This window comes from Quercus suber, unplaced genomic scaffold (genome assembly GCF_002906115.3).
Source record: "Quercus suber isolate HL8 unplaced genomic scaffold, Cork oak 2.0 scaffold_499, whole genome shotgun sequence".
Lineage (NCBI taxonomy): Eukaryota > Viridiplantae > Streptophyta > Magnoliopsida > Fagales > Fagaceae > Quercus > Quercus suber.
In genome coordinates, this window is record NW_027069948.1 from 350,248 (window position 1) to 363,296 (window position 13,049).

Sequence of the window (13,049 nt, forward strand, 5' to 3'; positions counted from 1 at the left end):
TTTTGAAGTCTAACTCAAATGAATATGTAGTGATATGAAGGAGTTTTCATATCCTGCTTGGAAGTTGAGAGCTAAAAATAATTACAAAAGTATAGGGACACAAATTTCTTCACAAATTGTCAATAAAAACTTTACATAGACCTACCACTAATACCAGTTTTATTATTTACAAATCACAACATACCACAATAATGATTGTGAAAAACAACACACTACATCATGCGTTAAACCAGACAATCATTCCTAATAACAAAGGTAAACCATAAGAACATTATAGAAAATAGACACATAAAGAATTGGTCATGGGACAATTGAACCAAAAATAAATAAATAGAAGAATCCAATATACATATATACATCAATTGATGGATTATGAATGGCTACAGTAAACACCTTTATTTATTTATTTATTTTTTAAATGAATGGGGTGTGGGTGTGTACCCATTAAAAGTTTTTATTTGTAGACTTTGTACTTTTTTTGGAAAATCATATGAATCATTAACTTAAAGAAAAATGACATACATGAGTGTCGCAGAGTATAGTTTTGAAGGGAGAGTATCCACCAAATGTGACATTTATAACTATGGGATAATATTGTTGGAGATGATCACAAGAAAGAAACCTACCGATGAAATGTTTGTTGGAGAATTAGGTATTAGGTAATGGATTGCATCACTTCCTGACAAAATGGAAGTCATGGACAATGATTTGCTTAGGATGGAAGATGGAAGAGATGTGGCTGTCATGCAAACTATCCTTTCGTCTATCCTGGAATTACTAATCTTGGAGCCTAACTTATTCCTCCAAGTTTTGGATAATTTATGTTTTTGAGAATTTCATTAGTTGAATTGAAAGATTTTTTTTACTTACTTTAGTATAAAATTTGATAATTTGTATTTAAAATGAAATTTTTTAAGAATTTCACAATGAAAATGGAAAAATTGAATTTTATTTTATGAAAGATCGCCATCAAACATAATTTTGATTAAAAATACTAAGCTTTTTTTTTTTTTTGTATATATATAATTTATCAAATAAAAAAGTGTGTGCATATATAATAAAAAAGCATGTGTGTATATATATGTGTGTGGTGTTTATCTTGATAGATATATTAGTGTCGCAACTTGGCCCCCCAAATAAAAATTCTTGACTCCGCCCTGGGAATTAGGCTTGTGGTGTTTTGAAGAATTACCAAATGAAAGACTTGACATCAAGGATGTGGTGGCCAAGGTTAACAAAATCAAATTGGCACTACTTGAAAATAGAAATTCGGGTGTTTGATATTTGCGTTATTGCTCATGTTTCTTATGTGTGCACATGCAAAGATCTTGTTAAATCTTGCATTCCTTTTCTTTGTTTTTCAAGGTGTAATTTTGTGACCCTTTTATAATCTTTACAAGTAGTACGTCACTTGGGACCAAAAATATTCAAAATTATCCTAAGTTATTAATATTAGAAGTTAATATGCCAAGCTTTTAATTTATTGTATAATGAAAATGAGTTTGACTTTCTAAAATCTAGTATGAACAAATGTAACTAGGATCTTTTGAGTAAGAAAATCTACACTCTTAGTATCAATAAGCAAAGAATGACAAACGAAAATTTTCATACTCCATCACCCCCACAATGCCTATGGTTGTATTTATTTTAAGAAACTATATGAAGGGCCTAAATACCAATTATATGAAGGACTGACAAATACAATTACACAAATGTTCTTGATACAAATATGTATAAAATTTGCCGGCAATAAGTTGTGCACGGGTTTTTTTTTTTTTTTTTTTGGCTTAATAACCTAAGCATGATTTTTAAAGAAGGTTTAGCATGAATTTGATCTTCTAGAATTTAGCAGAAGGAAGCCCCCTATTGAAAATATGGGCTAACTAGTCCTTCGTGGGGGACATAACATACATAATGCCACCATAGACAACCCTTTCCTTAACAAAATAAAAATCAATCTTAACGCTTCATCCTAACTCAAAACAAAATTTTATACATTTTTTCCTTTTCGTTTAAAAAAGGGGAAAAAAAGACTAATCAATCATTAACATAACAAACCATGACAAAAGATTTTTCATCTAAAAAGGTAAAATATACCATTACAGAGCATTTATATAACATAACAACCATTCCGATTAGCATTTGAATACACTTGCACTGGGGCTTGGTAAAACTTATAATTGCTGAGATTTTTTTATCACATTATCAGTCTTTATACAAATGCAATTATTTTCCTGGTGAGAATCATACTCTAGATTTTTATTGGAATTTCATGGGAAACTCTCACCTCATTAGGTTAGTCTTTAGGAGAATGATAATACTCCACAGTTACTTACAACAACTTCCACAACTGGTAGTATCCATTAACAAAAGTCCACAACCATAGTATCCACTCCTAAGAAAAGGATTGTTACCCAGTGTCTCTACAATCTAATTTGGTTGCATGATCTTCTTCCACTGGTACTCTAGTTCAGACAAATACTCAAATTGCTTGTCTCACCACTCGAGAATCCTAGGTCAATGACTCAGGTCATTAACTCAGGAGCCACTGATTATATGACTGGACTTCAGGTTTGCTTTCCGACCTTGAGCATCTTGTAATCTTCCTAGTGTGTTGGCAAATGTCTCAACCACTGTTATGTCTAGTTTGGGCACTGCTAACCTTAGATTGTGTCAGTTAACTATGTTAACAGGTACATAAGTAGGGTCAATAAAATAAAAATTATATCCACATCTTCAAAATTACTGTAGATGACTATTGTCCAAAAAACTGTTACATAACACTTCCAAATATTGGGATAGGATATATTAAGATACTGTGAATAAGCATCCACCATTTATTGTTCATATGCTCTTTCCAATCATTTTATTACTCATAATAATTCATGAACCACTTAGAATTAAAACAGATGTCAATGGTGGCATCAAATTAGCATTAGCCCAAAAAATGATATCCTTCCATAATATTCCACTGAATAAAAGCTCTAAATCCCAAGTACTGACTACTTGGGGCAGCTAAATATCCATTTTCTCCAATGATTCAAGGACTGTCTCCTTCATTAATCAGGGATGTGTCTTCTATCAGACCTTTGTAGTTCATCCAATGCCAACCACACTATTTCCAAGATCAAGTGATAAAACATGACTGAAATATCAAGATAAAATATCTTTTTGATAAGTGAAATGTCAAGATAAAATATCAACAATATATGTCCAACTTTTGATGCTATTATCTTAGTCCATCAATAAATCAACAAATTCAAAAACATAGACTCTGACTCTAATCCCTTGATCTACCAAGAAAGATTATTTAGTAATGGAACATACCTTCTTTATTGAAGATAAACGAGACTGAAAATGAAGAATATAATGTTGAGCTTCAAGGGACATTTCACCAAGGTCTTGAATGCCAAAATTCTCCTACAAGTCTTCAGTGAATTTTTCAAATTTGGATGACAATTCATGTTCTCCAGATAAATTAATTATACTTGCATTGTCAAGCAACAACCCTTATAAATCAAGTCTACTATTTTCTGGTATTTGTTTTTCAAGATTTCCTTCCTGCATATCAAGGGTTTTTTTCGAGGCAAAGCCTAAATTCAGCATTTCGCAATGTATACCTGCAGTAGAAGATAAATACCTGTTATAAAATCCATCATGTTCCAAGTTCCAAATCATATAGATTGATTCATAAGATAAATTCTGAACTCTTTTCTCTTTATGTGACAAACGATGCACCATAAATAACTATGTTATTGGTATCAATCATATGCAAAGAAAAGTAATGCATGCATTAATTTTTCAGTTGATACAGAGTAAAATTCATTACTTGCAGAATATTTATTGCTCCCCCCACGCCTGAGGGGGAAAATTAATTAGGTTAACATCTTTAACTGACATATTTATTTATAAAAGAAACTATTTACACAAAATGTAACCTTTCCTTTAAAAATAAAAAATAAATTTACAAGTATCTTAAGTAAAAAAGAATGATACCATGATAGAAGTAGCAGAACAAAGGGGTAGCTTTAAAGCAAAGACTGCAAGATCTATGGTTTTAAATGGCCCCCTAATTCCTAAATGAGTCTGTAGCACTTCAATTTCTGTTCCTGGGGGAGGGAGAGAAGCAAACCACTTCAAATGCAATTCCCAGGTAATAACAGCACCTCTAGCGAGAACTGGAAAACTCCCTACGGACGGGCTTCCTTCATTTGCTTCAGCAATCCATTCAATGTACGGCCTATGCTCTTAATTTGAGGATATGATGGGGAGCCCTCAAGAAATTCATGAACTACACCATTGACGCTAATCCTACTACATCCTGGCTGCTTCTTGACACCCTTTTCCCTTATAAGCCACCTCAGAGCTGAGACAGTGAGACACCACCCCAGCAATGATCAACTGCAAATGAATTAGCCAACATCACATAGCCCGCAGAATTATAAGGCTCCAATTATACAAGCCATCTAGAAACATATAGAGCCAACTCAACTCTAGAGTAGAGAAGGCAACCCCCAAGCAAAGCACTCCACACGAACTTATTAGGCTTAACAGGCATCAAAAAAACAACCTCAAATTCTTCTTCAACAAGGCCTACTCGTGCAAGGAGATCAATATAGCAAGCATAGTGTTCTAATTCCAGTGAAACAGAAGATCTTGAAGTCATGTCTACAAATATTTGGCGTCCTTTCTCTGCTAAACCTGAGTGACAGCATGCACATAATAGACCAAGAAAAGTTCCAGCATTGGGTTGTAAACCAAACTCTTGCATTTTGGAGAAAAGCCTCAATGCCTCCTCTCCCTCACCATTAACTGTAAGACCCATAATCATAGCATTGAAGGAGACAACATCTTTGGAGACCATCTGGTCAAAAACCTCTTTTGCCCTCTCTAAGCTCCCACATTTGGAATACAAGTCAATAAATGCTGTAGCTAGTATTTTTTTTTATCCAATAATACCTTTGGATCCTTTGGATTTCATATATTCATGCACCCACATACCAAGATCTAAATCACCAATTTGAGCTCAAGCTGAAAGCACACTGACCATCGTAACATGGTTGGGTTTAGGAATGGGATCCTCCACTATTAGGCAGAAAATACTCAAGGCCTCCATAAGGCAACCATTTTGTACAAATGCACCCAATCATAGCATTCCAAGGAAGCACACTTCTTTTATCATTTTGAACAATTTCATCAAATATTTCCCTACTCTTTTCAATCTTTCCCCATTTCCGATACAAATAGATAAGAACAATATTGACTGCATCGCAACCAGAATTCTTAGAATTAAAATTTTTGCCAATTTCTGATAGAACTGTAACCCATTTTTCAATCTTCACATTCTCAAGGTTTGAACATGCAGATAATACATTGACCAAGGTATCATTTTCAGCTGCAAATTCAGCTGAACCATCATAAGAAAAAACTGTAAAACATCCTCAGTCTGGCCTGACTGAGCATAACCAGAAATCAACGAAGTCCAACAACATACCACAACCTTATCAGGCATTTCATCAAACAGCTTACGCGCAGACACCAAATCTTTAAGACTCTTACAATAAGCTGCAAGAAAACCATTACACACAAACGGATCACCAAGAAACCCCATTTTCACAACATGGGTATAATTTGTTTGATATGATAGGCGTTATTGGACCTAAAACACGCCTTTAGGAGAAAACAAAAGGAAAAGTCATTAGGTGAAAGTGACCTCTGTTTCAAGGTTTTGAAGATGAAAAAGGGATGGGAAAAGAGACCCTTTTCAGCTAAGACTCTGATAATGGCATTGAAGGGGAAGATGTTTGGGTTTTGCAGTTGATGAAAGACTTTAAGAGCAATATGCAATGGGTAGTGGCCAATGAGACGAGTGGCAATAAGATTGTCTTGATGGGCACCAAGTTGAAATATTTGGGCATGGATTTGTAGGAGACGACTGTGTGAAACTGAAACTTGGCCTTGTAGTACGGCAGAGAGATCAATAAAGTTAGGGGAGGTTGGACGATTGGAAGAAGGAGAGCGTACAAGGTGAAGGGTAATTGAGCTGAGTCGCAGTTTTTGAACTTTAGGAAGTGTGGGAATAATGAAAGCATAATTGGAGGCTGAGATGTTCGTTTTGAAGAAACGAGGGAAACTCATATTTATATTGTCTAAATGAGTTTCTCATGCATATATATATATATATATATATATATGTTTGAGATATGATTATTTTGTTGAAATTGAAAACTTTTTACTGAAATTACAGTAGATAAAGGTAAAAGTTGGCTTCATCAATAATACAATGGGACTAATGTATAGTACCAAAAAATGCAGTGAGACCCATAAATAGTAGCAAAAATAAATTGAATAATAAAATAAGTTAGCAAAATTAATCATGCCAAATGAACACTAAATAAATTTATTCTGTGTAAGACTTTGCTTGGAGCAAAAGTACTAAAATAGGATGACTTAAAAAGACAAATTATATCAAAGTGTCCACATAAGTTTTATTCTCTTACATATCAAGATTCTTCAATGGATGCTTCACTTGTTTTACAAACAAAATTTGATTCAAGAGAGTAGACAAGAAAGAAATTTGATCTAAAGATGAATAAAATTTAATTAAAATGTATACTTTGATCACAATGTTACAAAAAAAAGAGTTTTTATTGAAATATACATTTGATTACGAGGCGAATAAGCAACTTTTCTCAATATCATAATACATACTTCCCACATACAAAAGAAAAAAAAAATGATAAATAATAAATAATAAATAATAAAAAATGTCTTGCATGCTTCAAGATCAAATGCTTTCACAACCTTAAATAGCGTGATCTTACTCAACTACAAACAGGAAATCACACATGCATATTGCAGTCACGTAATTCTATAGTCAGTGCGTCTCTTGCTTCTTGACTATACGTTCCAACAATTTTCAATCGACCATATACAGTTGTAATTATAAGTTTATACTAAGCCACACACGTACACTACCACCGGGCCTTTTGGCCCAAGTGGTACCCGGTCTCCTAATGACCTAACAACGCAGGGGTTCTATCCCTTGCATAAACACTTACCCAGCAAAAAAAAAAAAAAAAAAAAAAGCCACACACATACACCGCACCTCATTTTTGCGGTCACATATGCGGTACTATGTATAAGATGCGATTTGAAATCAGTATGTTTTTCAAATTTTGGGTTTTTTCTACCCAGTCCAAAACTAATTTTTCTCATTTTTTGGGCCAAGTTTTAAATTATTGAACTAGTTTTTCTTTAGTTTAGGTTGACTTTTCTAGTCAACACCTGCTAGAACTATCAAACTATATATTTTTTTTTTTTGAAAACTAAGGTTATTAAACTATTAATAATATATTTAATATTAAAAATAAATAAATATATTAATATACGGAAAGGGTGGGGTGCGGTGCAGTTAATGCGGTTTTTTTATTATAAAACCGCAAACCGCACTGTACCATGTGGTGTGGTGCGGTGCGGTGCGATTTTGCCATTTTGCGAGCAGTTTTTGTGCGGTTTTTGTGATTTGTGCGGTTTTTGCGGTTTGATGAACACCCCTATACATAAGCAAAGTAAACATTTTAAATTTAGGACAAATTATAACTTACTTACATGTAGTTTGGCCGAAATTTAAGTTGTCTAACTGTGGTTTGAAATTTGATACTTTATTGACCTAAGGTTTAACCGAAATTTAAGTTACTTACATGTGATTTAAAATCTCATGATGCAAGTGTTCTATTGGATTCTTTTTTATCTTATTTGATATTGTATTTTTATATTTTTTGTGTTTTTGGAGGAGAGAAACATAAAAGTTGAGTAAAGTTACATATTTAGTCATGTTTTTAACAAAACTGAGTTACGGAACTCTAACTGAGCTAACCTCAGATGAGTAAGGTATCAAATTTCAAACCACAAGTATGCAACTTAAAATTCGGCCAAACTACAGGTCGGTAAGTTGTAATTTGCCCTTAAATTTATATTAAAAGAAGCCTAGCTGTAACTTCCTCATTTTAGAGATGAGAAAATCTAGGACCACAACTTTTTTTTTGCCACAATTTTTTTCATAATTATGATGTGGCAAATTATTAGTGGTGAAAAAAAAAATGGTGGGTTCATGTAAAATTGATGAGCAACCATTCATAATCTACCATATTAGAGCACTTGCATCCATCAATGTAAAATGGTATAAATGCAAAATTTTGGCCAACCAACTCAAAAAAATCACCCACATCAATTTCTCTAAAATTATGCATATCATGTGCAAATATATTACCCGTATAAATTTACATAGCTACTATAACATTTTATTCATTTCTCAATTAACTTTTTCAGTTGGTGTGTTTTTTTTTTTTTTTAATGTGGGAGAAATTATACTTTATCATCCTAAAATATACCTCAGATTACATTTTGCACTCTCAACTTTTCAAATGCACGTTTTGCACCCTAAACTGTGACTCTTGTTACATTTTGCACCACAACATCAAATTTGTTATTAACTTGGATGGAAATCAACAGTGTAATTAGAAATATAGTTTAGAGCAGTAAAATGTAATTTTTCTTTTATTTTTAAGGGATTGAGAAGATGGGCATTTAGTATTTCACATGGTGCAATGGTTTTCCATCCAAATTAACAACAAATTTAACATCGAGGGCAAAGTGTAACAAGAGTCATTGTTTATAGTGCAAAACGTTTTATTTGAAACATGCAATGTGATTATGTGAATGAATAATTAATATTTTATTAAAATAAATTTTAGAATAAATAATCTAAAATGAGTTTTTTTTTAAGGTTGTGTAAAATAAAATAAAATGTAGATTCTATACTAAAATAAACCAATTTTTTGCATGAGTTGATGCGAATACTCTTAGGTTGCGTTTGGTTGGAGGTGAAATAAGGAGGATGGAAAAAACAAATGTGAGAAAATAGGAGAGAAAATGGGTGGGAGGGGAAGGGATTTGGTGGGGCTCAGGAGTTTTCTCCCTGGTCTACCAAAATCTTATTTCTTTAATTTGGAGAGAAAACAAAGTGACTTTACTTCAACCCAATCAATTATATTTTTACCCATCTTTTGTAACATTGAACAAGGAAAACACAGGTAATGTTGTCATTTGTCTTTGCTTCAACCCAACTTAATAATATTTTCTTGTTTTGTTAGTTCATGTTGATTACCACTTTTTTCTTTTCATGTTTTTTATTTCTTTTTCTTTTTCTTGTTTTGTTTGTAGACATTGTTTACCTCTCTCTCTCTTTTTTCTTCTTTTTTTTCCTTTCTTCTTTCAGATTGTTCATAATCCATATTGTGCCATTTTTTTTTTCCCATTGTTTCATTAAAAAAAATGTAATAAATATAATAAGAAAATAAAATATAATATGTATAATGTTTTTGTAGGGGTATTAGGCCCTGGAGTCCTTTATATATTTGTACATTGGGCCTATGGCCCAAGCTGAGGATTAAGACTGGCCCGAGGAGAAAGAATCCCCCTCATTAGAAATCGTGTTAACTAATAAAAGAGTTGGTTTTCGCCATAAAAGCTCAGCGAGATAAGCCGAGGATAAATGTCTCCTCGGAAGAGAACTTCCTAGAAAGTTCTGTTGGTATGAATAGATCTTATGGAGACGTTAGACCAAGAAAAGGCTTCAGATGTCTTAGGAAGAAAATTGTCACCACCGCATTTAATGTTCTGCAACTACTTTTCTGGCTGCATTAATGTGGAGAAGACCCTTGAACAGTACAAAGTTGGCAACCTCAAGGCCTACACTACCAGAGAGGGTGTTTGATGGGACAAGCACTCAAGTAGCAATGCAATTGATCAACAAGTGTAGGATCAAGATGCTTTAGAATGAGCTATATAAGGAGAGAGATCCTTCATAGAGAGGGATCAAAAATAAAAAGAAAGAACACTTTAACATTGAGGAATCAAACTTGTAACCAGAGTGGAGGGTAATAAACAAGAACAGTTCACCTCGGATCTTGCCGAAGTCTGTTTTTTCTTCAATATAATCCTTTTTCTTGTCATTCTCCTACTTGAATCTATTCTAATGATTGTTTGATAAACTACAGCCTAGTTTTTCAACTCATCTTCTATAAATTTATTGTTTTGGGATTTTTAGGTCTAAGTCCATTCACGTAGTGGGCTGGAATCTCAAACCTGGTCCTAACAGTTTTAATTTTTCAAAAAGAGGAAATAAGGACATAAGCGTAAATTTATACAAACTAAATTTTCTATCCTCTCTCTTTTCTTCTCAACTAAATAAATGAGTTTTTTTTCCCTCTTTTGTTCCACCCTCCTAACCAAACAACATGAAAGAAAACTAAAATATTTTCTATACTCCCACTTTTCCATCCTCTCTCCATTTTCTATCCCTTTACTTTTTCATCTCCCCAACTAAATGGACCCTGAGGAAGGGATAGAAAAGTGGAAGGATAAAAGAAATTTAGTTTTCTCTTTTTTGTGTTTGGTTGGGAGGATGAAAAAAGTGGAGAGGTGAAAAACTCATTTGTTTGGTAGGAAATGAAGTTGGTATAAATTTACAATTATATCCCTATTAAATAAATCAAAAAGAAAAAAAAAAGTTAAAGATCACAGGCCAAAGGAAGATGAAAAAAAAAAGAATGAAAAAACACTAAGAAAAATAGTATAACAGAGAGGCAAAAATCAAAGGGGAACAAAAGGAAAAATAAAATAAAGAAAAAAAGAAAGATGCAAACTGGCATAAAACAAAACCTGTGTGCAAATTACACGTGGGCATTTTCATCCACTCAAGCATTGAGCATTTTCAACCCAGTTTTCTCACCATTGTGGGGAAAAAACATTTTAGTGGGCCTGGGGAGAAAACATTCAGACCCTACCAATTTTTTTTCCTCCCCTCTCTCTAACCAAACATCTACCAAAAATATTTTCTCTCCACTTTTCTCTCTTCCATTTTCCATCCTCCCTAAAATCTTCCTAACCAAACAAACCCTTAGAATTGTGACAAAGAAAGTTATGGTCCTAGGTACAACTCGAGTAGAGTTCCAATGTAGATGCAAATTTATTGAACTTTTACAATTATTTAATTTAACCAATCTTAGAATCACAATTTCCTTCCCACTCTAGAGATTTTGCCAACATTAATTTAAAAGGACAAGATTTTTCTACAAACTAGTTTGTAGGAAAACTCTATAAACTCCCTTTATATTTTTTATTTGATATAAATTTTAACAGATCCACCATTAGATTACATTTTCTTATTATATTCTTCATGCTTGCATAATTTCAAGAAAATCAAATATCAATAGTTATGTCATCAATCTAATATTTAAAGATTTAAGGTTTTTTAGTCTTCCATTATGTATAAAAAAATAATTTTTTATGGACGAATAGTAAATAACACTCGATTTGAACAAAATTTACATGCATGTTAAGAACATAAAAAACATGTAATCCAATGATTAGATTTTTGAAATATATAGCCAAATTAATTTTTCTATAGGGAGGTTGTAGAATTTCCCTACAAACTAGTTTGTAGAAAAATCTTTTCTGATTAAAGTCTTCTACTTCAGAGGAGGTATGTTGTTTTCTCAATAAAGCTTTACCTCCACATATATAGTCAAAATGCAATTTCAACCGCTTAAATGACACAATAAGTACAAGTAAAAGACCTGTAAACAAGCATGAATTTAGGGGAAACAAAAATTACAACATTGCCAATGACTTGATGTGGGATGCGGAAGGGTCAAGAAGCAGACCACGTCCACTTCTAGAAAACAATAAATAAAACACGTTTACTTCTGAAAATAACCTCAAATCCACAAGGGTCCTTGAATCCACAAAGAAAAAGGATTCTGGAATCCACAAGAGAAAAAATGGACAAAGGTTTGAATTTTTACTGAAAAAACGTTTACAGATTTAAGAGCCTATTTATGGGCTCTGTAAAACTTGACAAACAATAAAATATATTCTAAAATAACTCTTGATTAATTCTTAACCATAATAGGAACCAAATTTGACCTAAAAAATATTAAAAGCACCTAAAAAAACAATGAAATAAATCACATAAACCTAAAATAACGCTTTTTACATAAAAATAATAAAATTAAATAATTACAAAAATTAAATTGTAGATTCAGTCCTACATCACAACTTTAATTTAACAATTAGATTATCCTTTCACACAAAATCCAAAAAAAAATGATTTTCATCTCTTTGTGAGTGCATTTTGCAAAAATTATCTAAAAACTCTTTAACTTACTTTGGTTCTGAATATGGTGCCCGAAAAAATTTTATTATTCTTACTGTATTATTTTAATTCTCCAACCGAAATATTAAACTTTAGATTGTACCCAGATGAAAATCTAGGATATTTATTATTATTATTATTATTATTATTATCATCCTCCAAATTTGACCGTTTATATATATATATATATATAGAGAGAGAGAGTGAGAGAGAGAGACAGAGAGAGAGTGAGAGTAGGTAGGTAAGTGTCAAAATCTTCAATTTAATTTGGGTCCGAAACCGATAAGTTAAGCCTTGAAAATTGAAATTAGATCAGTAGAACATTATCATAATGACGAACTTTCCTTCAACATCAGAGTGAACAATAAGTCGAAATTTATTTGGATTTTAATAAGACTTTGGACTCATCGTGCAATTTATGTAGTCAAGCATTTTGGAGTTTAACAAGATTTTGGACTTTACGTGCAATTTAAGTAGTCAAGCTCTTTGGAGTTTAACAAGACGTTAGACTTTACTTGCAATTTTTTTTTTTTTAAATATACGTGCAATTTAAGTAGTCGAGCTATTTGGAGTTTAATGAGACTTTGATCTTATTTCTTAGCGCACACTCTCAATTGATGTATTTTCTTTTCTTTTTGTTTAATGAAATTTTAGTCTTTCTATCAAAAAATAAATAGTCGAGCTCTGAGATTCCATGTTTCTCCATATCCTACCACAATTACTTGGCCATTATTCATTGCCATAAACATAAAACTGTAGAAGTAAGTCTCGTGTGATAGCCCTCTGATACTCCAAAGACAAAGAGCCTTCTTTGTCTCTCTTCACACTC

The 13,049-nt window shown here is 32.5% G+C and overlaps 1 pseudogene; it reads right to left on the minus strand.

The window, feature by feature from the left end:
- Positions 1–2,158: 2,158 nt before the first annotated feature.
- Positions 2,159–6,120, minus strand: LOC112008896 (putative pentatricopeptide repeat-containing protein At3g08820; annotated as a pseudogene).
- Positions 6,121–13,049: the final 6,929 nt, after the last annotated feature.